At 37.0% G+C, this 23,890-nt stretch overlaps 1 protein-coding gene across 1 annotated transcript in view; it reads right to left on the minus strand.

Moving 5' to 3' along the window:
* The window catches only part of LOC5567138 (diuretic hormone receptor), a 424,292-nt gene that overhangs the window by 364,168 nt on the left and 36,234 nt on the right, over window positions 1–23,890 (minus strand). The gene's annotated exons all lie outside the window — the stretch shown is intronic.

Genomic DNA, 23,890 nt, shown 5'->3' on the forward strand with positions numbered 1-23,890 from the left:
TAAATATATAAAAATTATACCAAACGTTTCAATGGATCATTAAAATAACCACCGTAGCCTTGTGTGTTTGACAGAACAGCACTGCTGTCACAATGTTAAATCCCATATACAGTGGCGCCTTTGTTTTGATGCGGTGAGCACTTGCAAAAACTACCTTCAATGATCCATTGAATATTACCACTGAATGTATTCTCAATTGACTAAAAAATAATAGTCAGACTTTGCTAGCATATAATTCTTTCGACCAACATCTTTGAACATTGATGAATATACGATGAAGAATTTTCAATAAATCATCACTCTTAAAATTAAATGGAAGCGTTACAAAATCTTTTTCAAACTTAAAGATTAAATAGGTAATTGCGATCTAACAGAATGCCGTACTCTTCTATCAGAAGAATGAAAAAAAAGGATAATTTGACACTGATGTGACAAAATACCAAACCCTGCCCGGAGGAAGTTTATGTTGAAATTCATGAGAGTTGTCTTGTTATTTGGCGCGTAGGCCTACATAGGAAACGGTACTGAATGGCGTGATGGGTTTCGTGGTAAGGTGAGGCTTACGGTATTTTATGGTTGGTAAGCATGCAAAATGATACATTTGTTGCTACGTGATTATATTACAGGAGTCTTTTGGAGATTTTATGAGAATGAGTATGAATTTAGTAAGGATGAAAGATGTTCTTTTTTGAAGGGCAACTGTGATTTCTGTATGACTAATATCCATACAAGTTTTATTCACGTAATATACACAAAAAACTACCATTTCCGAACCTTTGCTTCTCCTTTTGCTTTATGCAGTGTTACACCAAAAACAATTATGATCGTTGCCATTTCTTGAAATAATTGTTTTTTTTTTCTTGTAATCGGTAACCTTGAGTTTCGCTCAATTTTGGGTAAAACATTCTCCAGTATATAGTCAGTAATCGAACTTCTTCCGTTAGTAGAAATCTTATAAAACTCAATGTTTTCCCTTATAACACTAGGAGCCCCGGGATCAAATATCAGTTGTATCCAGGGATGGGGTGCAACTCAAATCTCTTTCGGTGCTACACGCGCTGATGCGAGATAGCACCCAAAATTCGAAAGAGACGTGCAGGAGTACTTTTCTCTGGACTGCACCCTGGCTGTGCTGACTCGCAATGTGCTTTGGAGTGCATGGTATCGAATTGTCTCATTTTCACTCTTTGCGTTTCGTACACGCGTAAACAAATTCACTTGAATTCATTTCATTAATATGTGACTGTCAAAACTCATAAACACGTTGAACATAATTCGTCACCACCTTATGTTTCTGACTTTACCAAATATGTCAAGATCCACAACAATAAGTTTTTGCAAAGCACTAATTAAGCTTGTCCGCTTTCAAAGCATACTTTGTTGAAAATATTCTAGAGTGGATTTTGTGCTTTCACGAAAGAGACTGAAAGAGTAGAGATTGTGCTTTGCTCTGTCTCGCACAAAAACAAATTGTCTCCTGCGCCTTGCTTTGAGTTTACTCGCAAAGAATGGGAGACGCACAATCAATTTCTGAGTGGCACGCATGTTTTTGGCACTGCACTGAGTTTTCAGACATTCCCTGGTTGTATCTTAAATTCTATTCAACCATGTCTCAATAACGGTTCAACCGATTTTCAAAATTCTTTCACATATCTTATATAGCTATATTCTATAGCTAAGTACGGTAAGAAAAATGTTCCAAGGGTGTTCAAATTTCCCCAAGAGCAATAAGAATCATGAAAATCGTGTTGAGTTTTACCGTAAATATTATAATTTAATTTTTTTCGAATCCAAATGGCCGTAGATAACTAGACGAATAAGGCATGTAAAGTAAAAAATATATTTCGAGCATTCCCTAACGAGGCAGATTTCGCATGTCATAACCTTTAGTGCTCTTGATATGCATGCTACAGGTTTGGAATCATCAGCAAAGTATTTTGGAAAAAGTGGCACTACATGTTGCAGTACGAGTTTGATAACTAGATAACTTATAATTCATCTAGATCAGTTTTATCTCTTGACAGGAACGTTCTGGTAAAAAAAAAGTTTTCTTTTTTGTGTTTGTTTGTGACCTTTTTGACATTTTTCGACAAAACTTTGTTTGTATAATTGAAGAGAACATGCTAGACCTGAAATATAAATTTTTGATTACACTCAAAACTTAGATTACTGAAAAGAACTTCTTAACTGTTTCCCTATGACCAAAAATCAAAGCACGTAATTTTTGCAACAATAATTGGATAAGTCTATAAAACTTCTTAATTAGAAATTAAAATTGGAGGTTACACTCATAGATTAATAAATATCTACAAAAAAATCCTTCTGCTTGCCTTCAAATCAGTTTTCAAAGCATGACATGTTATTTTTGCGATGTGAATTCACTTATACAAATTCATTGAAATTGTTTGGGCATGAGAAGTAATTTTTGGTTACACTCAAATTTTCGTTTGCTAAAAGACTATGAAAATACCTACTGTATTATAACTATTTGTCTATAATTCGAGTGGAACGGTGCGTTTGTTTGAGTAGAGAGATACATGTTGGATTACACTCGAAACTTCATTTACTCAAAAAACACAAAATTTAGTTGGAGTTCAGTGTACATGTTTAGAATGAAATGGAAATTTTTGATTACACACAAAATTTATTTTACAGGAAGAAAACTAATCAAAACCTGTTTTTTCTATGAATATTTGCCAGTAAATGCAAAATTGAGTAGAAATAGTATTTATTGGAAACACCCGAAATCTGTTACCTTTAAAAACTATTAAAACCTTGTTTTTGACTTGTTTGTCTGTTGATCGAAATTCATCGACATGAAATTGTTTGTAGAGGTGAATTGAACATGCAAGAGCAGGAAAAAATGTGTTTATTATACTTTAAATTATATATAACCTGCTTGAAAATCAACATTCAAGGCAATATCTAAGATGTTAGCGTTAGCGTTAGCGTAGTTACGGTATACTTCGTAGATTGGATTCTAGCAACATTCATGTTTCTTTTTAATAATCTCATCCTGACTACTTTCAGGAACACGGCAGGGGAGTATACCTTGTTCAAATCATAAACAAGAATACTAAAAGCATGAATTTCACTATTCCCGGCCACGCCCATCTTTACCGTAACTTGGGATAGGGGAAGGAAATGTTGATGTAGCACTTACTTAATGGGATGCCACCGACTCAGAGACACCCTCATAAGTGCTACGGAGTTGGAGGTTGGGGAAGGTATATTGTCAGGGTTCGCCTAGAAAGCTGGTGATAGACCATAAATATTTGTTGTTTAAGTGTTTTCAATTTAATCTTTTGAATGCCGGCAATCAAAAGAGAAAATAATAGTTTATTTATAGTATAAATAGTATTTCGCGAAATGCTTGTCGATTGTGCAGTACTATTTTTGCTCAATAGCCACTAAAAAGCAAAATTGATCCCTCCAGGGTCATCGGATAGTGTGAAAAAAAAAAGAGAAAACAGTGGTTCTGTATTTTTAGATAATCGAAAAACGAGAGGAAGCGCGTTCGAACTAAACACCCTAGGATAACACAGTCGGTTTTTCTGCTCAAAATTCTACGAAAAGCAGAATCGATCCCTCCAGGGTCATCGAACGGTTAAAAGGCATCCACAACCGATTGTTAGTTGCGTAACACCCGCCCGGACAAAATGCGCAATCTGAACATAATTATCAAACTCTCTCAACATCTTCCGTTCAAGAAACGGCAATATCTAAGATGTCCATGAGCACAAATAGCAATTATGATGACACTTAAATTTCTTGTACCTACTGTATTGTAATCTTACAATATTATTTTAATTCAAGCCTATTTTCTTGTAAATTAAAACACAAAGCGATGGCATGTGTTTTTTTTTCAAATAAAATTTTTCACTTGTCATCGCATTCAAATTAGTTCTCAACATTAAATTTACAGGTTAAAATATAAGTTTTCCTTGTTGGGTTTAGTTGTTGAAATTTCATTTATAATAAGTCTATTTTATCTTAAACAAGGAATTTAATGCTGAAAAAACTATATCTCTTCGTTTCCAGTTCTGATTTACAGTAATACCTCGATATAACGTAACTCGATTTTTATTTTCGTTTCGTTATATCGATGTAACGTTATATCGAAGTTATATTATATTTTTCTAAATTTCGTTCAACATGTATTGTTTGATGAGAAAATGAGCCTTACATCGATATTATTGAACAAACAGGCATTTTCAGTTCAGTTTTCATTTTTTGAATATTTTGCCGTATTTATACTTTTAATTTTTCTTTTTTTTTTACCTCTCTACTGCAGTGATTCTCTAAGAAATGTATTCTGGATACAATTTTGGAGGAATCCTTAAACACTCAGAGAAACAACAAAAGAAATTTATAAATGAGATCTTTATTCTTAAAAAAATTAATGTTGAGCAGGCCATGAACATTTCTAGCAGGCAATGGGTCACTGCACAAAAATCTTCCTCTCTCTTTCACTCTTACATCAAATTTGTAAACAACAAGGCCAGTAAACGTCTAAACCCCATACGAAATCAAAACAGTGCATAGCCTTATTATGGAAATTCAAGAATTTTGTTATGAAGAACTCGTGGTAAAACTCCCAAAGCAAATCTTTTTTTTTAAATTCTTGACAGAATTTTAGATTTTTTTCAGAGTTCATGAAGAAATCACTATAAAACTACATTAAAAACAAGAACTGTATCTGAGGAATTTTCCATGCAAAAGTTTTCGAACGAATGCGTAGTGGAATTATCGGCATTATTCTAGGAGAATTTTCTGGGGAATCGGGGGAATTTGCTCCGTTTTTGGGCGAATCCTTAATATATTTTCCATCGAATCCATAGGAAAATTTCTAGACTTGTCGTCTTCAAGAAATACTTGAAGAACCTAATGAACAAGAATTATTGAGAACTTTCTTATGAAATTCCTGATGGAATCAATGAAGGATATAATTTCACATAGAATACTCGAAGGAACTTAAATAGTACAAAGAAAGGTTTTTGCATAAATATTTCAAGAAGTTCTGCAGAAAATCATAATGAAATTTCTGGAGAAATGCCAAGAAAATTGCTTTTTAGGATTTGGGCGAATTCTTGTACGATTTTTTTGAATAATTTATTTTTCAAGCCTGGATTGCTCTCCAAAAAGGCTGGAATAATTCATGAAAAATTGCTGAAATAATTGATGACTTTCTAGACCCTGGAAAAATATAAGGTTTCATATGCGGAATGGTTTGAAGTTAAATAGTTGAATCAATTTTATATCCTGGAGATATTACTTGGTGAAATTGTTGTACAAAGGCACAATAAAATACATATATATTGATGACAAAACTATTGGAGAAATTCAAAATGGTGGAATTATAATTCCTAGAATCCTGAATCTCTCGTACATATTCTGGAAAAAATCTTGAAGGAATATTAAAACCATTTCTTGGTGGAATTGAATACGGACTTTCTGATGAAATTAGTCAAGAAATTCTTAAGACGGGAATCCATTAAATCAATATTAATGAAATATTCCTAGAAACTTTGAGAGGAATCTCTGAAATTGCTTTAAAATTTGGTGGAATCCCTGGCATTATTTCTTTAGAAAATCTTAGAAGTTTTTGAACACGAATTTCAGGAGGGTTAACTAATGGAGTTTCTGGAATATACCTGTCCGAATTATTTTAGGAATATGTTTTAAGTTTTATTCATGAATACCAGGAGAATTAAAGATGAGTCCATGGATAAATTATTGGCTGAATCCCTGGAGGCATCCTCAGAATGATTCTAGTTGAAATCCATGGAGAAATTTTAAAATAAATTTTTGGAGAAACCATTTGAAATATATCTATATGAATTCCTAAAGCAATAGCTTAATATTTCCTTAAGAATTTTTAAGAAAACATTATCAAATATAAGTTAAATGGATTACCGATGACAACATGGCCCGGCGACACATAAGTCTAAAGTCCAGAAATTACTCCAGCAGGCTGTTGTCGAGAATTGTCCAATTTAGTTCTTCAATTGTTACAATATTTCCATGAACAATAACAGTTTTTTGGCCATATCTTTTCAGCACGATGAACGGCATGCCAAAATATCTTCGTACAGCATAATTTAAACAAACGACAAATTTTTAAGAGTAAATATTTGTGGCTTAATTTTTCAACGATCCAATATAGTTTAATCTCAGAAGTGCTAATCATTTTTATCAAAGAAGGGAAAATTATCAAAAGAAATATATTTTTTTCGGGATATTAACTAGGTCTAGTGTTTGTGAAAAACAAATGTGTGTTAAAATATTGGCAGGATCTAAAACAATTACTTTTCTAACATTACGGCTTGAAAAAATGAATCAAAAATGTATTAAATGAGGCTTTACGAAATATTGTCTTATAGTAATACAACTCTTAAGAAAGAGTAGTAAAAATAGCGTCAAGCATCATCGGAGTAACTGCAGCAATCGATCTCTCTCTTCTATATTTGCTGATGACTTGAGCAGATTAAAGTATTTGTTTGTCACCCTTATTTCAGTAGGAACTACAATATCAGCTTCAAACCAATAATTATCGGAACAATATAGCTCCAAAGAATAGCTTATGCTTGGAAGAAGGTAAAATTTATTTGAATTTATTAACAGTTCTCGAAAAATTATTCAAACAGTCTCAAGTCAGAAAAGTGAACAAACTTACTTTATCGATCCAAAGCGTTTCGCAGACGAAATTCTACGTGTTCCGCTCTAAACCAACTCGATTTCTCGCTTTTACAATGTTCAATTCCGGATTTAAAAAACGGCGTAAGGTTTTCGAACTTTCGCAACCTAACCGCTACACGGCAAAAATATGTTAAAAAAATGATTCATTTTGAAACCGTTTCAGAAGATAGGTTGTGATTCTTCTTAATTTATTTTCTCAAAATCGTATGAAAATGACTTACGCCGATTTGAAAAAGTATTCGAGAGTTGTAATAAATAAAATTGTTGCTACATAATATTTTGAAAGAACAACCAATATTTGAAAGCAGGGTAAATTTGTGATAAATATGTCTTATCTTCAGTGCTGAAATTTATTCTGATTCGTGATCAAACGTCAACATCCCACCGCAAAATCGCTAGTGTTTGGAGGAGATTTTAACCTCCAAATTACCAAATAACCTCCAAAACATCACCTCCAAGTTAGTTCTAATAACCTCCGTTATATGAAATATGGTGGCGCGTCGATCATCGCAAGTTTATCGTTAAACAGTCAATAGCGCAACTCAAAATTATAATTCATATTTGAAAGACGGACAACCTCTAGGCAAATAATAATATACTATTACTATTTATCGGAATGGGATTGTTGGACAAAGCACCTTTTTTGTACCAAATAATTCCAATAAAAAGCCTGATTTCGTCAATGGGATACAAAAAAAAAACGAAAAAGTAATTTTTCTTTGAATATAGTAAAATTTCAACACATTGAAACTTTGCATAAAAAAATGGTGAACTAGTATGAGAAACTGAAACAGACTGTGTCGAGTCTCGGGACATCAAGTTGGGAAAGTATCGACTCACATATAGGAGTCAAGAGAATATAGGAGTTAAAGGAATATTATTAGGAGAATATTAGGAGTTGAAGAGAATGCGCATTCTATCGTTCTAGGGAACAAAAACACCGAATATCGGGTAAGAGAAAATTAACTGTAGTGTTTTCAACACTTGTAATCGTTTTTTATGTATCGTATTGTCGAACTATCTTGGATACACCTTGACTGTGGTATTGATTTTCAAGTAGGTAGATCACCAACATATGAAAGTATCAATAATTCAACATTGATTCTTTTACTTTTTGGTGATTTATGTACATATTCTTTAGATTTTATTTATCGCAACAGAAACAGAGGCACAGCTGATCAATATTATAACTTCTGTAATTTTCTACCAAGTCGAAAAGATTTTCATGGGGTAGAGCTCTTGGAATAGCCTGAGTGTTTGATGAAAATCAAGAGGTCCGTATACATTTTGTGATTGTCGAACTAGTTAAGTAGAAACAGTGCAGATATAACAAAACCGTATGATCAGTTGAAAGCTTAAGCTTGGGGATTTAAACTTCGGGCTGTCACGCTGTTGTACTTTGTACAACAGTTGTGATTTATAGGCTATCATTTTGCAACTAAGATATCTATCGACACCAAACCAAAATGTATTCCTCAAAAATCTTCTTAAGAACAATTCTCGACAGTTTTTATTTAAAGTACGGCCCTTTATAATGCGGTAAAATCAACAAATATACATGAAAGTTGCATAATAATGAACGCAATTATTTCAGGATCCTGGCCATTTAGAAGGATGGCGTCGGAAATGTTGTTTAGTAAGTTAAGGACTATCATTGTTCGAGCTAGTTGATTCAAAATTTTGCCACTAGGCAGCGCTAGTGAGCACGTAACTTCTGTTTGCAGATATCTCAGCAACCTGACCACTTTGAAGGATAGTGTCTTCGGCAAAGTAGTTCAATAGCTCAAGGACTATCATTATTTGAGCCAATAAATTGGATATTATGCCACTAGGCGGCGCTAATGAGCATGGAATTTTTGTTTTGCGAATACTGCAGGATCTTGACTTTTTAGACAGGCACCTACAGCAAAGTTGTTCAGAAGCTCAGGGACTATCATTATTTTACAAAATCTCATTAAACAAAGAAATAATTTGAGCTACTGAACAACTCTTCCGAGGGCGCCATCTTTCTAAGTGATCAGGCTCCTGAGATATTTGCGAAACAAATGTTTAATGCTTACTAGCGCCGCCTGGTGGCAGAATTTTGAATCAACTTGCTCTAACAATGATAGTCCATGAGTTACCGAACAACTTTGCCGAAGACTCCATCTTTCTAAGTGGTCAGGATCCTGGGATCTGCGAAACAAAAGTTTCATGCTCACTAGCGCCGCCTAGTGGCAAAATCCTGAATTTCTTGGCTAAAATGATGATAGCCCTTGAGCTACTGAACAATTTTGCCGAAGACGTCATCTTTCTAAGTGGTCAGACTCCTGGGATATTTGCAAAACTAAGGGTGTTGCACAAAACACAACGCGCAACTACTCGCGTTACAAAAATTCGCGCGACAACCGAAAGGTTAACTATAAAATAACACAGAAAGATTGTACAATAATTGTCGCAGAAGCTTGGAAATAATGCTCACCGACAGTACACTAGAGCACTTGAAAATAACTAAGTAATATAAAAATCAAACGAAATAACTGGAAATCGTCATACTTATTGTTTCAGATCCACACGATCATTACAGTAGCGCCAGTTTTGAGAAATGCTCGATGGTCCGAATTAGAACGGATCCTGTTGTAATTCGGACCATCAATCATTTCTCAATACTGGCGCTACTGAAAAGATCGTGTGTACCGTTTTTCTACTCACCGTTCCCCTACTGAATTCAATTTTTCATAAACTTTCTCACCGGAAAAATTCCCTTATGTCTTTGATCCTTGAAGGATTCTCTCAGTAAATAATTTACTTATTTAAATATTATTCATCGACCTTATTTCTTGGGAAAACTTAGTGCAATAGTTGGATTTGTGCTTGGTGGGATTCCTGTTCGAATTTTTGAGTGAAGAACATGAGAAACTAAGATAGGGTTTTTGTTTTTTTTATGTTTCTGAAATCCCTTATGTAGTTTTTTTTAAATATCTTGGATATTTCATGTATCTTTGCAAGCACGATACTATGTAAAATATTTTAAGGATGATGGTTTAAGTTTCTCTCATATTTTCTCTTCTTCATTATCTATTACATCACCATCTGTTGCTGAAGTCACCTAACTAACTCAATCCAAAATCAAAATGGTTTGCTTCAACATGAAAATACCTTTTCTGCCTACAACAAAATAGCACCATGAGTACGGATGATATTTCATAGTATGTAATAATTGTTTGTTTCTTCTGTCATGCAGGTTTATAAATTGAATTATGCAAATGAAATCAAATAATGTACACTCAAATGTCTCGCTTCAATCAATAAACAAAAATCTTGAAAAATCATTACTTGTTCAATTTTTCCCTTCAAGGAAACCCTCATCATCGTAATATTTCCACTTCTTCTTTCAATACATCATGGGATCACAAGGGCCTGCCATCTTCCGATGCAAATCTATATCAATTTCATCTTCTCTGGAATCGACCCCTCAAACCACCAACGGATCATCCAACCCAAAACCAACTGAATCCAGTACCATTCAAATTCAAATAAGACGGCGACAATGTTGAGCGACAATCCTTACCCTTGTCCACCGAAACCCGCTAACGGGGAGTAATACCTACAGCATCGTACTTCAAGTTGAAAATTTGGTGTACGCGAAAAGAGTGATGATGGAAAGTATTACTCGTGCACATTTTCGAGGAAGAAATATCCACCAAGGCGATGATGATGGCGGAAGGAATCGGTGACATGGTGCTACACAGATCGTTATTATTAAAAATATCCATCATATATGTGCTCACCAGTCGTTTTCTATAACTAAGCATGTCTGGGGCAAAATTTAAAAAAAAATCGTTGGGCCCATTTTGAGGTTAGTACAAATTTGTTGGATTTTCCTCTTGATATCAACGGTCTGGGGAGCACCGTGAGGATGTTTGCGATTGGGACCAAGGCAACCAGACGGATATTGCATTATGGGCTCCGTTTGGCTGGTGTCTGTCGTCGAGGACCGATAGATTAGAATTAAAGTGTGAAACGTTAAGACGCCTCTCGACTGGGGTGACATTATTCATATTGATGGTTGGCACGTCTTCGCTATCTTTGGCGTTGCCGAGAGATGAAGAAATTGGATGCCTGCCTGCCTGTCGGCCTGCGAAAGGAGCCCAACCAGATGGGAAATGGCAGGCAAATTTGTGTCGGACGTTTACCCTCGTTATCCGGGATCGGTTTCAATGTGGCAGGAATTGTGATTTGTTCGACGGAGGCTTGTCATTGGGGAATTTCTGGGTCAATTCCAAACGAACTGAATATAAATGTGAAATTACGGTTTGTATTTTCCTCTATTGTAAGTCAGACCTTTCATTTTTTCACTCGAACTTCACGGTTCATGTTGATTAACCCATAAATTGGTATCAATGCTAACCTCTTTTTTGAGTCTCAGTTTCAGCATGTATACTACCGTGTAAAGGTTTGAGGTCACCCCCTTAAAAATATTTAAAAATTAGATGAAAAAAACGAATTTAGTACTATACCATTTAATTCCACTAGAGTTTGTATCCTTTGACAGATACGCGTATTTCGACTTCAACTGTAAGGCCGTCTTCAGTATCATGTACTAGACTCGACTTCTTCAAAAAGATTTGTCCATAACCCTGTGATCACACGTCCAATTAAATCTATCTATGGCTCTTTAAAGTTTTATTTCGTAGAAATTTTGATCAAAAATGTTTATTTGAAGTTACCGTTTTGATTCATATTACGGACACTTAAGGCCTCAGTGAAGTATAACTCACAAAAAAGCATGTAAAATAAATCACTCTGTATGATTCCCCCGCGTTATCGATCCTTCAAACCCCTTAACTTTCGAATGGTGGGTGAAGATTTCGATTCCGAAACATGAATAATTTTAAATAAATAGAATTGTGTGGACTTTACATGATTCTTATTCCGGACGCTTCCTTACTTTTGCCTTATTTTCCGGACACTTCGATTCAAATTCCGGACAGGTCAAACAAATAATAAATAGAAAAGTCAAATCATCAAATGAATTCGTTAAACCACTAGAGAGATGCCTAAGGAAGCTGGGCATTATTCATTTTCATAGATATCTTTGGAAAATGCTTGTTAAAAACAGCCTTGAAATTGAGAACTTTTGAACGTCGAAAATTGAAACATTTCGTGTGAAATGTTTCCCATACAAAGCAGAGTGTCCGGAATTTGAAGCTGTCCGTAATATGAATCAAAACGGTAGTTTATTTTCCCATCTCAAATTTTAATATTCATTAAAAAGACTTTGCAAAATTTTGGCGGGAAAAAAATATAATATCAATTTTAAAGTAGGGAAAGTGTACAAGTTATGGCCATAGTGGTTCTCTATTTGGCCATACGTAAAATTTCGATAACTTTCAAATCTTAAATCTTTTTGAATGTTTTAACATCAAGATATATCTTAAATCTTACTACTACAACACACAAAATTCTTCAAAATGTGAAAACATTCAAGTAATTCTGTTTGGCGAAATAGTGAACCACTATGTCCATAACTGGTACACCTACCCTATTACAAGTTTGTATCGTGCCAGAGAATGAGGTCACCCCATTATTTTTAACAATTTCAGAAGACTATGACTCATTTAAACGCGAATAATGATGCGCACAAAATTGATTTGACATTTCACAAAATTTTCGTGCTCTAAGTAAGTTCTAGTGACCCCAATCTTTTGCACGGGAGTGTACCTGAGCTTATCCCATACAATTGATTCCAGCAATGACCATGGATACATTTGAGCTGGGTCAAAACCCCATTAACATGTCGACCTATGGAGTGATTTGCTAAATTGCCCGCCCTCGGCAAGCAATTCTATCACACACACGCGCGAGTTTCCCTTTTCCGGGAGCTAGAGCATTTCCATGTTGTCTGCCACTACTTGACTATGAATGGATGGAAATTGCGATGGGAAACTCCGCATTCCGAGTGGCGGTTACAAATGGACCAAGGTCTCCGAATCAACCCATCATGCTCAAGTGTCTGCGTGTGTGTTTGTTGGGGTAAAAGCATCATCCCCATTTGATCCGATGCGGTCCACAGAGTATAGGAAGGGCTTGGCAAAGGCTTTTATTGCCGACTAGAGGGTTGTTTCTCCCAAACAATCAAATGCTTGGTCGTGGGTGGTGACCGGGTCATCCATGGGAAGATTTTTTTCGAGAGCAATTGAGTTAAAAGTTCTTTTCTGGGAGTCGATGTCTATCGATTGTTAGTGTTTATTAAACTAAAGAGTTAAAGTTGGTGAATTGTTGCGATTGAGATATTAAAAATTAGTTGAAAATTCAATTTCTACTGTACAATAAATCCAGTGAACGACGTTTGTATTGTTTATGGATGCGCGTAAAAAACTTAAATTACATCGTTAAAATTCAAGCATAACTGTCCCATATAGAGAAGAGCATTGATAAACCCAGACAACCAAAATGTACGCATAACGAAATCACCTGGAGGCTCTATATGTGCAAAATGTCACTTATAAGATGTTGCGAAACGGCCTTCTACGTACAAAAGTGGAGGCGATATGCGTGCATATATTATGTGATGAATAATAACATACAATGCGAGTGTATAAATATTCTACCGAACTAACCTGCAATATTATGCGACTTAACTTATGATAACAAATGATGAGTTGACAGCTGCTACGGATTGATCCGATTTACTTGGTACGTGTGTACGAGACGAAACAAAATGTACAAATGAACTCAAAGAAGAAGTGTTTTATGCGAAGAAACTCATCAATCTGACGAGTTTATACACGGTGTTTAGCGAGTTTGATGTAATTAGTATGAATAAACGAGTTGTAACGTGAACTTTCATGCGATTTCTGGTTGTCTGGGAAATGTCGCTCTAACTTCGTTCACTCATTTTAAATTACCACACAAGTTACTCTTTTTAGCGATAAGGATTAGCAAAATATATAACAAATCTAATGTTTTCCAGTTGGTGGTTGAAAGTTCATATAAAAACATGAATGCCTTTATTTTTCAACATTTTCAAACAAACTGTTTTAATTTTATGTGAAATATATTATAAAATAAAATGTGAAATATTTATAAAACAATTAACAAATGTGCTGGTTAGAAACTATATATGGGACACTTACGCTTTCATGGGCAGTGCAGTCTCCATTCGAAATTCTTCGTTTCTTTCGTGTAGGGGAAGTTTCTTCATGTAGGGGAAGTGGTGGCAAAATGAACACGGGTGGTAAATAAATGCCGTGCCTTTCACAGATAAAACATAAATTTTGATGAATTTTCATCCCGCACCGTCGATTTAGAGCATAAATCGGAGTGTTCGAGTTGATACCTACCTTGATACCCTGATGGCTACAGCGTAGCGTCACGCCATTGCCGGGCGTATTGTAGAGCTCCATCTTCATCGGTCTTGGGCGAAACTTCTCCAGTTGCCCCGAACGTTTAGGGTCGCCAGGTCCTCTTCCACTGCGTACAGTCAGCGTATTCGTGGTCTTCCCCGAAGCCGCCGACTTCTACCTGGTTCCCTGCTGAATATTATTTTCGCAATTCTTTCTTCCGACATTCGCACTACGTGACCAGCCCTCTGAAGTCTGCCGTATTTTACACGCTTGATAATATTCGCATCTTTGTACACTTGATACAACTCGTGATTCATGCGTCTCCGCCACACACCATTTTCAAGTTTCCCACCGAGTATTGTCCGCAGCACTTTACGCTCAAAAACACCGAAAGCTTTCCGGTCTGACTCTTTCAACGTCCACGCTTCGTGCCCGTAGAGAGCCACCGGAAGAATCAATGTTTTATACAGGGCGAATTTTGTTTCCGTTTGCAAGCTGCGGGACCTAAGCTGGTTACGTAGTCCGTAAAAGGCCCTATTCGCAGCCGTAACACGTCTTTTCACTTCGCGGGAAACGTCGTTGTCACATGTCACAAGTGTTCCAAGGTATACAAATTCTTCAACAACTTCAAACACATCCCCATCGAACACTACCTCAGCACCTACACCACCATGCCTGACTCTATCTCTACCTGTAACCATGTGTCTTGGTAAAATTAATGGTCAGGCCTATCCTCGCTGTCTCCCTCTTCAGAGGCACGAAGGCCTCTTCCACTGACCTGCGATCGATTCCAATTAGATCTATTTCGTCCGCAAAGCCAAGGAGCATGTGTGATCTTGTGATAATAGTGCCATTTCTCTGCACGCCAGATCTCCTAATAACACCCTCGAGTGCAATGTTGATCAGTAAATTCGAAAGTGCGTCTCCCTGCTTCAATCCGTTTAACGTCACGAACGAGGTTGACAGCTTGTCTGCGATCCGAACACTTGATTTCGAACCATCCAGCGTAGCACGTATCAGCCTAATTAGTTTCGCCGGAAAACCATTTTCAGACATTACCTGCTAAAGCTCATTTCTTTTCACTGAGTCGTACGCCACCTTGAAATCAATAAACAGATGGTGAGTCTGCAAGTTATACTCCCGGAATTTGTCTAGGATCATTTGCAAGCTAAACATCTGGTCCGTTGTCGAACGGCCCTCACGAAAACCAGCTTGGTATTCGAGCGGTCTCAGTCTGTTAAACAGGATGCGTGACAGAATTTTGTACGCCGAATTCAGCAGGGTGATTCCTCTGTAATTGGCACACTCCAGTCTGTGCCCTTTCTTGTTGATAGGGCGGATAAGGCCATCCAACCAGCCGGTGGGCAATTCTTCGTCCTCTGCTCGCTTCCGTGCTTGAGAAGTTCGACCGGGATCTCGTCCTTCCCAGCAGCCTCACAGTTCTTCAGCTCGCTGATAGCCTTTTTAATCTCTCCTATGGTTGGTGGGTCCGCAGCTTGATCGTCATCATCTATGTTCATCCTGTCCCTCGCTACATTTCCATTCTCACCGTTTAACAATTGCTGAAAGTGCTCCTTCCACCTGGCAGCCACCGCCGTTTTATCGGTCAGCAAATTCCCTTCTCGATCATTGTACATGGCGGGCACTGGTACGGTATTGTGCCGCGCACCATTGACCGTTGCATAGAATCTCCGCATATCATTCCGGTTCATGCTTTATTGAGCGTCAGCTACCACAATTTCTTCGTGCTGCTTTTTCTTTATGCGGTTGATTCGCTTTTCATCGGCTCTCGCTGCCCTGTACCCCTCTCTGTTCTGTTGGGTACCGACCACAAGCATACGGCTTCTGGCGACATTCTTCATGTCTGTCACCCTCTGGCACTCTTCATCGAACCAGCCGTTTCGTCTTCGTCGTTGACCAGTGCCGATCACTTTCCGCGCCGTTGTTGTCACAGCTTCGTGGATAGGGTCCCACAGGCTGTCGACGTCTCCAGCAACGTTGATTCTTCCCAACTGCTCGTCTAGTTGCTGACGGTATTGCGCAGCTACCTCATCAGTCGACAAGCGTTGTATATGGAAGCGCAGCGTTCTGTTTGTTGTGGAACTCGTGACGCTGGATAACCGCGCCCGAATTTTAGCTACAACAAGATAATGATCTGAGTCGATATTAGGGCCTCGGAAGGTCCTGACATCAATGACATCTGAGAAATGTCGCCCATCAACCAGCACGTGGTCTATTTGGGAGCAGGCATCGCCACTCGAGTGTCGCCAGGTGTGTTTGCGGATATTCTTTCGCGCGAAGTATGTACTGCTGATTGCCATCCCTCTAGCAGCAGCGAAGGTTACTAGCCGCAGGCCATTATCATTGGTAACGGAATGAAGACTTTCCGTTCCAATGACGGGTCGGAAGAAATCTTCTTTCCCGATCTGCGCATTTGCATCGCCGATGACTATCTTGACATCTTGTTTTGGGCACTCTCCGTAGGCCTTATCCAGACTCTCATAGAACTCATCCTTCATGTCATCGGGCTTATCGTTAGTTGGCGCATATATGCTGATCAGGCTGTAGTTGAAGAACTTGCCCTTCATTCTCAACACACAGATTCGGTCGCTTACCGGTTTCCACCGAATAATTCGCTTCATCTGCTTCCCAATCACTATGAAGCCAACTTCACGTTCTGCTCTGTCGCCACCACAGCGGTAGATGTGGTACTTGAATGAAGTGTTGGCGATGGGGTCCACCGCTCGGAATTCGTGTTCTCCGGTTCTCGGCCAGCGTATTTTCTGGATAGCTGCCACGTTCACGCCGACATTCCGCAGTTCACGAGCCAGGAGCCCAACACGCGCGGGTTCATTCAAAGTTCTCACGTTCCAAGATCCAACTTTCCAATCGTTGTCCTTTATTCGTTGATACGTAGGTCAATTGAAGTGAAAATATCAACGAAAACAACGACTTTAGAAAACCACGACTGAAAATTAGAGCTGACGTAACTTTTAGCACGGAAGACATGAGGTTTATCAGTGAGGTGAATATCGTTGTGATATGATGTCAAATCTGATACCTTTAGAATTATTATTGGAAGGTTTACAATCATTAATGCATATATTTTTGGGAATGCAATATTTTTTTTCAAAAATATTTGTTTTTCTCACGTTTTTTGCATGATGTTCATTTTACCACCAACAGCTGTTCATTTTACCCACATAGTGCAGGTAAAATGAACATTTGCATCAATTTTTGCTAGCGGTGAAAATATGTAAAAAAATAACTATTACAGTCTGAATTCGTATCACTACTATAGATAACATTCCTATGTTTGATGTTGGGCGATAGAACTACACAATTACCTCGTTTTTCTATCAAAAACAGGATGATATATACCACTTCCCCTACTGACGAGCCTCCAACCAAACCATCTTGTAGCTCATCGGAATCCTAGTGTGCTGCGCTAGACGGAGGCTCACGAAAATTCTAAAAGCGCGCGCTAGGTGGTGTGCTCTCGGGGAGACTTGTCTTATGCGCTGCTCGGTGGTACGGCTCGCCATCAGTCTCCAAGTTGTGGAACAAACGCTTAGTAGCGAAGAGCCTCTACAGCTATTTTCACCTCATAATGCAGGTATGTAGATGGCCTACATGATATGGTCGAAGACTTACGATCCAAGAGTTACAATTTCGATCCCCGTTGAAAACTTTTGTAATCACTTCAATTTTTGCGCTGAATTGTAAACAGCACATGTGATGGAGCGCATGAGATCGCATTGAGACATATCTCAAGAAAAATAAGGTGCACCATAGAAGGTCTTATAATGTACCAGCGCGCCCGTGCGCTTGCAAGCAATGAGGCTCCTGCATCCAAGGCTACAGCACGTGCACAGTAACTCTAGTTGGAAATGCATGCACTGGTTACACTTATAGATCCTAAGACCTGTATTACATAAAGTTTTTGACGAACCAAGAACATCAGTACGAAAAATATAGTATCAGTACAATACTAAGATCAATATTATACCATATCCATAACTAAAAACTATTACTAGCTAACTGGTTACGCTTGCAGATCCTGAGGCCTATATTCCGTGGAGTTCTTGGAACACCAAGAAGATGCTTATGAATCAGTCCAATACTATGTTAACTCATTGAGCCTTAAATAAACTAAAAAATAAAAAAAATAGTTTGAAACCTATTTTCATTTTTTTAAACTATTTTCAAAAGGGATCTCGGATTGCTTTCAAGAAATTATTTTAAATGATTCAAGCACAGAATTTATGTGTACAAAAAAGGCCTCTCTTGAGATAAATTTACAGATATTATTTCAGTATTTAATATGCAGAATATTTTACAGTTATTTTTAAAGTATAATTGATTTCTTGTCCACATTCTGAGGTAGAATTCTGGAGCCAATCTATAACGGAAATTCCTAAGTTTTCGGTTGCCAATCTGTTACAGAAATTCCTAAGTTTCCGGTTGGTGGTTTAGATTAAATGATTGGATGAGGTTTTGTAGATTTAGTTGAAGAGGTTCTGGTGAATCTTTTTAGGAAATTTATAGAGAAAATCTCAATACAACTATAGTTTAATGCATAATCATAATGGAAGTTTGATCCATTAGGAAATACTTTGAAAAATACTTTAAAGCGTCGATAGAAATATTTCAGTTCAAATAGATAAATCTAAGAATTGAAAATTGAATTCAAAATTCCTAAATGCATTTCCTCAGCAATGCTTTAAGATTTCACGATAACTTTTTCAGGTGCACATAGATTTCTTACTTCAAAAATCTACAGAAATTTTACTAGAAATCCATTAGAAATTATACTTGATGACATGCATTTATGGAAGAGCACAACAATCCTATATTCCAAAAAAGTTGCTTTTAATTTCGTCAATATTTTCCGGAAAAAAACTCTTCAATGAACTCCAACAGAAGTTCCGCTATATCTTCAGAAATGTTGAAAAATACTTCCGTAATTATGTGACTTATAACTGCGCTGTTTATTTAACTGAAAAAAGGACTCTTAAAAGCATTCCCGGTCGGTTCAAGATCTTTTCGTAATGGAAATTTCCATGATATCCTTGGGCATATGATATCATCATACCAGCCACACAAACTACTTATGCAAAAATGGTAACATTGACAAAAAAAAAGCTCTTAGTTTAAACTGTGGAAGTGCTCATATGAACACTAATCTGAGAAGCAGGCTCTGTCCCCCATTGAGAAGCAGTGGGGAAGTAATGCCAAGAAGCAGGAGAAGCATTCTCACGAAATGTCTTCTTGATTTTCGGTAGAAAGACTGTTTCCAAATATGCGCTTGAAATTAATTCTGAAATATTTTTTTCCCTGAATTGGTAATTAATTGGCTCTACCCCATTTGGCATAACGGCCATCTGGCATAATTAAAAAAATATATTTTTCTCACACATTTCACGTTTAACGTTCAACGCTCCGTCATTGTAATTCAGTTTTTCTGTTCAAAACTGGAAATTATTCGATGAAAATGTGTTCACTGTGTATCAGTTGGAGAATGGAATACAGTGAACACATTTTCCTGTAAATTTTCTTGATTTTGAACGAAAAAACTGCTTTTGAAAATTCCGAAATCAATGACGGATCCTGCCCCTTAAAGTGCTTGAAATGTTTTTTCTAGGACAAGTCAAAATGACTGGAAAAGGGACTCATATAGACAATGATTTTTAGTCCAAAAAAGTTAATGTGAAATACTTTATGATAGGCTCGTCCAAATAGTGCGTTTGAGGCTGATGATAATAATATTACCAACTTTATTGCTTGTCACATCTGAGGTTGAGCATATCGCTGGAGAGGCATAACATAACATATGGGGTAATTAATTTAGATTGGGGGTCGTCTATGAACCATGTGGTCATTTATGGACAGAAGGGGGGTTTGGCCGAAGACCACAGTCCACACAAATTTTAAAATTTTTGTGTGGACAACTGACCACAGGGGAGGAAACAATTCGGTCGAAAATTTCGAAAAAATGACCATGGGTTAATGGGCAGCTCCTTATTAAAATTCGCCTTCTTTCAAACATGAGCTGTTCTTTTGAGTTTGCAGTTTAGCGAGTCATAACGAACTGTGGACGCTGCGAATGCCAGACAGTGGCCTTTTCGCGATGTTTTTAGACTAAACTCCGACGTTTTCGTCTAAAGTCCGTAATTACCACGTCCTTTACATTATTCATGCATAAAGTAGAAGAAAAATTACTTTTGGGTGAATTAGGGGCAGTGTCTGGAATTGAGTAGTGTTTAGTCCATTGAATGTGTCGCTTGATCCGGTGGGAGCGAGCGATGGGACCAGAAACATACTCGTTGGGCATGCAATGCGTAACCGAGTAATATCGGAAATCCGGTTAGTCGTGATCATATCATGGATCTCACCACTAAGTCGTGCTCATTCAATTAAGATGAGTTTCCGGAATTTGAAGCGTCCGGGAAATTTGAATCAACACGGTACCAAGGGCATCCGATGTTATTAAAAATCGATCATGGCGTGCCTATGATTCACTACGCTGGATACTAAAAGAACAGCTTTTGTTTAAAAGAAGGTAAAATTTCTAGTTGGGTAGTTCACCAATTATTGAATGCATTAAATGATCGCTAATTGTTGAATATTTCGTTAGGATCACACATATTCTTCAGTAATAGGCGAGATTTAAGGCCGTTCAGCAATAGGCGAAATATTCTGCTTAACTAATAACCGTGTATCGACTGATTGTTGTAGCATTTAAGGCAAAGCATCTCTCTTGAGATTTTCCTTCTTTGGAACATTGGATGTTCTTCATATTTAACTTCTGTGCCCTCAAAAAAAAAAATCAATATAAAATCGTGGCACCCAAGCGACGGCCAGAAATCGAGCTAATGCTTTAAAAATAATTAAAGACATACGTTCAAAGAGCATAACAAGAATGATAAAAGCCGACTCACTCTATAATGCCAAATTTTTACTCCTCATAAAACTTTTTTATGAAGCTACGTGAATAAAACCTCACAGCTACAAGTGAGACTTGAAGGGCACTGGTTGAAAATCGAAAATGATTCTATTATGTTGTCTAGAATGGACATGTATTTCATTTAGGCTGATCATTATCAGGCCATAAGTTGAGGACAATAATTTGAGGAAATGTATTCTTCAAATTATGCCACATGGCCGTTATGCCAAATGTCCATTATGCCAAATGTCCATTATACCAATTGGCATTATGCCAAATGGTATTATGCCAGATGGCATTATGCCAAATGGGGTAGAGCCTAATTAATTGATTTAATTTGGGGTACGGTACAAATGGTTGTAATGTACCAGTAGATAGGAATAAAAACCTATATTTTCCGATGAAAATAACATGCGCTATTTTGTGGTTGAGATCGCCTCTAGATTAGTCGAATTGCCAAACTTAAGCTTTTTATCTTATCAAAAAGTCATATAAATACATAAGTAATTATTTACGAAAATTGCGTCCCTTGCACCAGTAGTTGCCTTCGAGTTCCAGTAGTTGATCAACTGATGCAAGCAGTTCTGTAAATTGATGCATAAAAATGAAGGAAAATTCCAGAGATGATATTTAATCGGGGCCCAGATAGCCGTAGCGGTAAACGCGCAGCTATTCAGCATGACCATGCTGAGGGTCGTGGGTTCGAATCCCGCTGGTCGAGGATCGTAAAGAAAATTTTCTCGAATCCCAGGGCATAGAGTATCATCGTACCTGCCACACGATATACACATGCAAAAAAGGTCAATCGGCAAAGAAAGCTCTCAGTTAATAACTGTGGAAGTGCTCATAAGAACACTAATCTGAGAAGCAGGCTTTAACCCAGTTGGGATGTAACGCCAGAAAGAAGAAGAAGAAGATATATATGTTTCATTCGGAAGTTTTTAATTAGCTGTTTAGAGGAAAACATGTTGAACCTATGTAAAAATCAACAATTTAGTTTGAAAAACCTTGCATTATTGTACAACTAAAAACTGTTATAGAATTTTATCCAACGTTTTAGACCGTTTGGGGCCTTCTTCAGGGATCCAATTGTTACAGTTCTTCTGATTTAACAATTGAATCCCTGAAGAAGGTTCCAAACCGACCGAAACGTTAGACAAAATAAAATAACAGTTTTTAATTTTGTCAAAACAACATCAACAAGAAACTACAGTCGAACAATTAACGTTATTTCCGAACGGCCACTACTGGAACACATGCACCGATAGTAATTTTTGAGATTTTGTGCTCAAAAATATGTTTTTCTCCTTTTTCATATTTTTCCCTCACTGAAGAGGTTGAAATCTTTCGGCTTACGCCAAAAGGTTTTCAAATAGAAGAGTTTCTCGTGTATTAGAGTATGACATTCTTGTACGATTTACGCGTAGACCGATTGGTTTGAACGAAAATAGCAGTATACAACAAGGTTGCCATTATTCAGCCTCAATCCATAAATTGGAGAGCTCGTTAAATGTTTTTTATATGAAAAATATGATATTTTTATATTGATTGTTTTAATTAATCGTTAATTCTTCCGTAAATACTTTTATATTTTTTTATTTTTCTAAACAAAATCTGAATTGTTCGTTGTGATTTTCATATTAAATGAAACACTCATAATCAAATTTACTTGTTTGACTTCGCATTTTTTGACTTTCAAAAGTGTATACTTTTTCCAAGCTCCTACTGTTTTATCATGCCTTGCACAATTTTGAATATTTTGGTCAATCTTGGAGTAGCAACTTCGAATTGTGTGGTCATCGCGCTATGAAATTTTCTAATTTTACGATTCTTTTAAATACGAGTTCCAAGAGAGTATCATACAAATCATCCGAAAAGCTATAAAATAATCCAGAGCACATATGATTTTTTAAAAGAAATCTTCAAGAATCCCCGAAAAAGTTTTGAACAAATTAATTAATAAGAAGACACAAAACTTCTAATGGATTCTCAGGTGAAATTTATGGAGCATGTCGAATTAATTGCAAAATTCACTCAAGAAACTTTCAAAAACAATTTGTAATGAAAATTCAGGACGAACCCAGAAAGGTGATCTTTGAAGAAAAAAACAACTTGAAAAAGTATTTGACAAATCTCTGTTCTGAAAAATCATTTGCCTGAAGATTCTTTTAAATAATTAATGAGGATTTTTTTAAGACACCGACACGTTAATGCTTCCAGTGGACGATTTGCCCTGTGAAGGAAGCACCACACAAGACACCGGACTAGCATGCAACGCCCAGTGGCACAGTCGAAAAACTTTCCGGACTAATAATTTTCCGGACTGAAGCGGGAATCGAAACCACACCCCTTGACTCGATGCGGCTAAATGCTTTGTAACACTAACCGCACGGCCACGAAGCCCAGAATAAACGAAGGGGTTGCAAGAGACATTTTAGATTTGAATTTTAGGGAAACCATATGATGAATTTTGACGTAAATCCTGTAAGAAAAGTTGATGACCGTGTTGCCAGACACTGGCCTTAAAACGGTGTTTTTTGACCATATTTCGATTTTTCTCGCCCATAATCTATAGTTATAACGTCTTCCACATCCTCCATGCATAAAAAACCGTCGAATAAAATAATTTTTGGGTGATTTATGGCCAGTGTCCAGGATTCGAAGCATCCGGAAATTTCAAATCAATACGGTATGAAGCTCTGGGAAGAATCGCTGCAAGAGTAAATGGTGTAATTCCAGAATTTCGAATGAAACTTGCGAAGTTCCCAAAATGCTTGAGAAATTTCCCCAAGAACAAGTTTTTGAAAATTATTCAGAAAGAACCATTGACAAAACTTCAGGAATTTCCTGTACGATATGAGACACAACGATAGATCCAAGAAAATCATAAAAAATACAATGACCGAACTTTACAATA

Source organism: Aedes aegypti, chromosome 2 (assembly GCF_002204515.2).
Source record: "Aedes aegypti strain LVP_AGWG chromosome 2, AaegL5.0 Primary Assembly, whole genome shotgun sequence".
Lineage (NCBI taxonomy): Eukaryota > Metazoa > Arthropoda > Insecta > Diptera > Culicidae > Aedes > Aedes aegypti.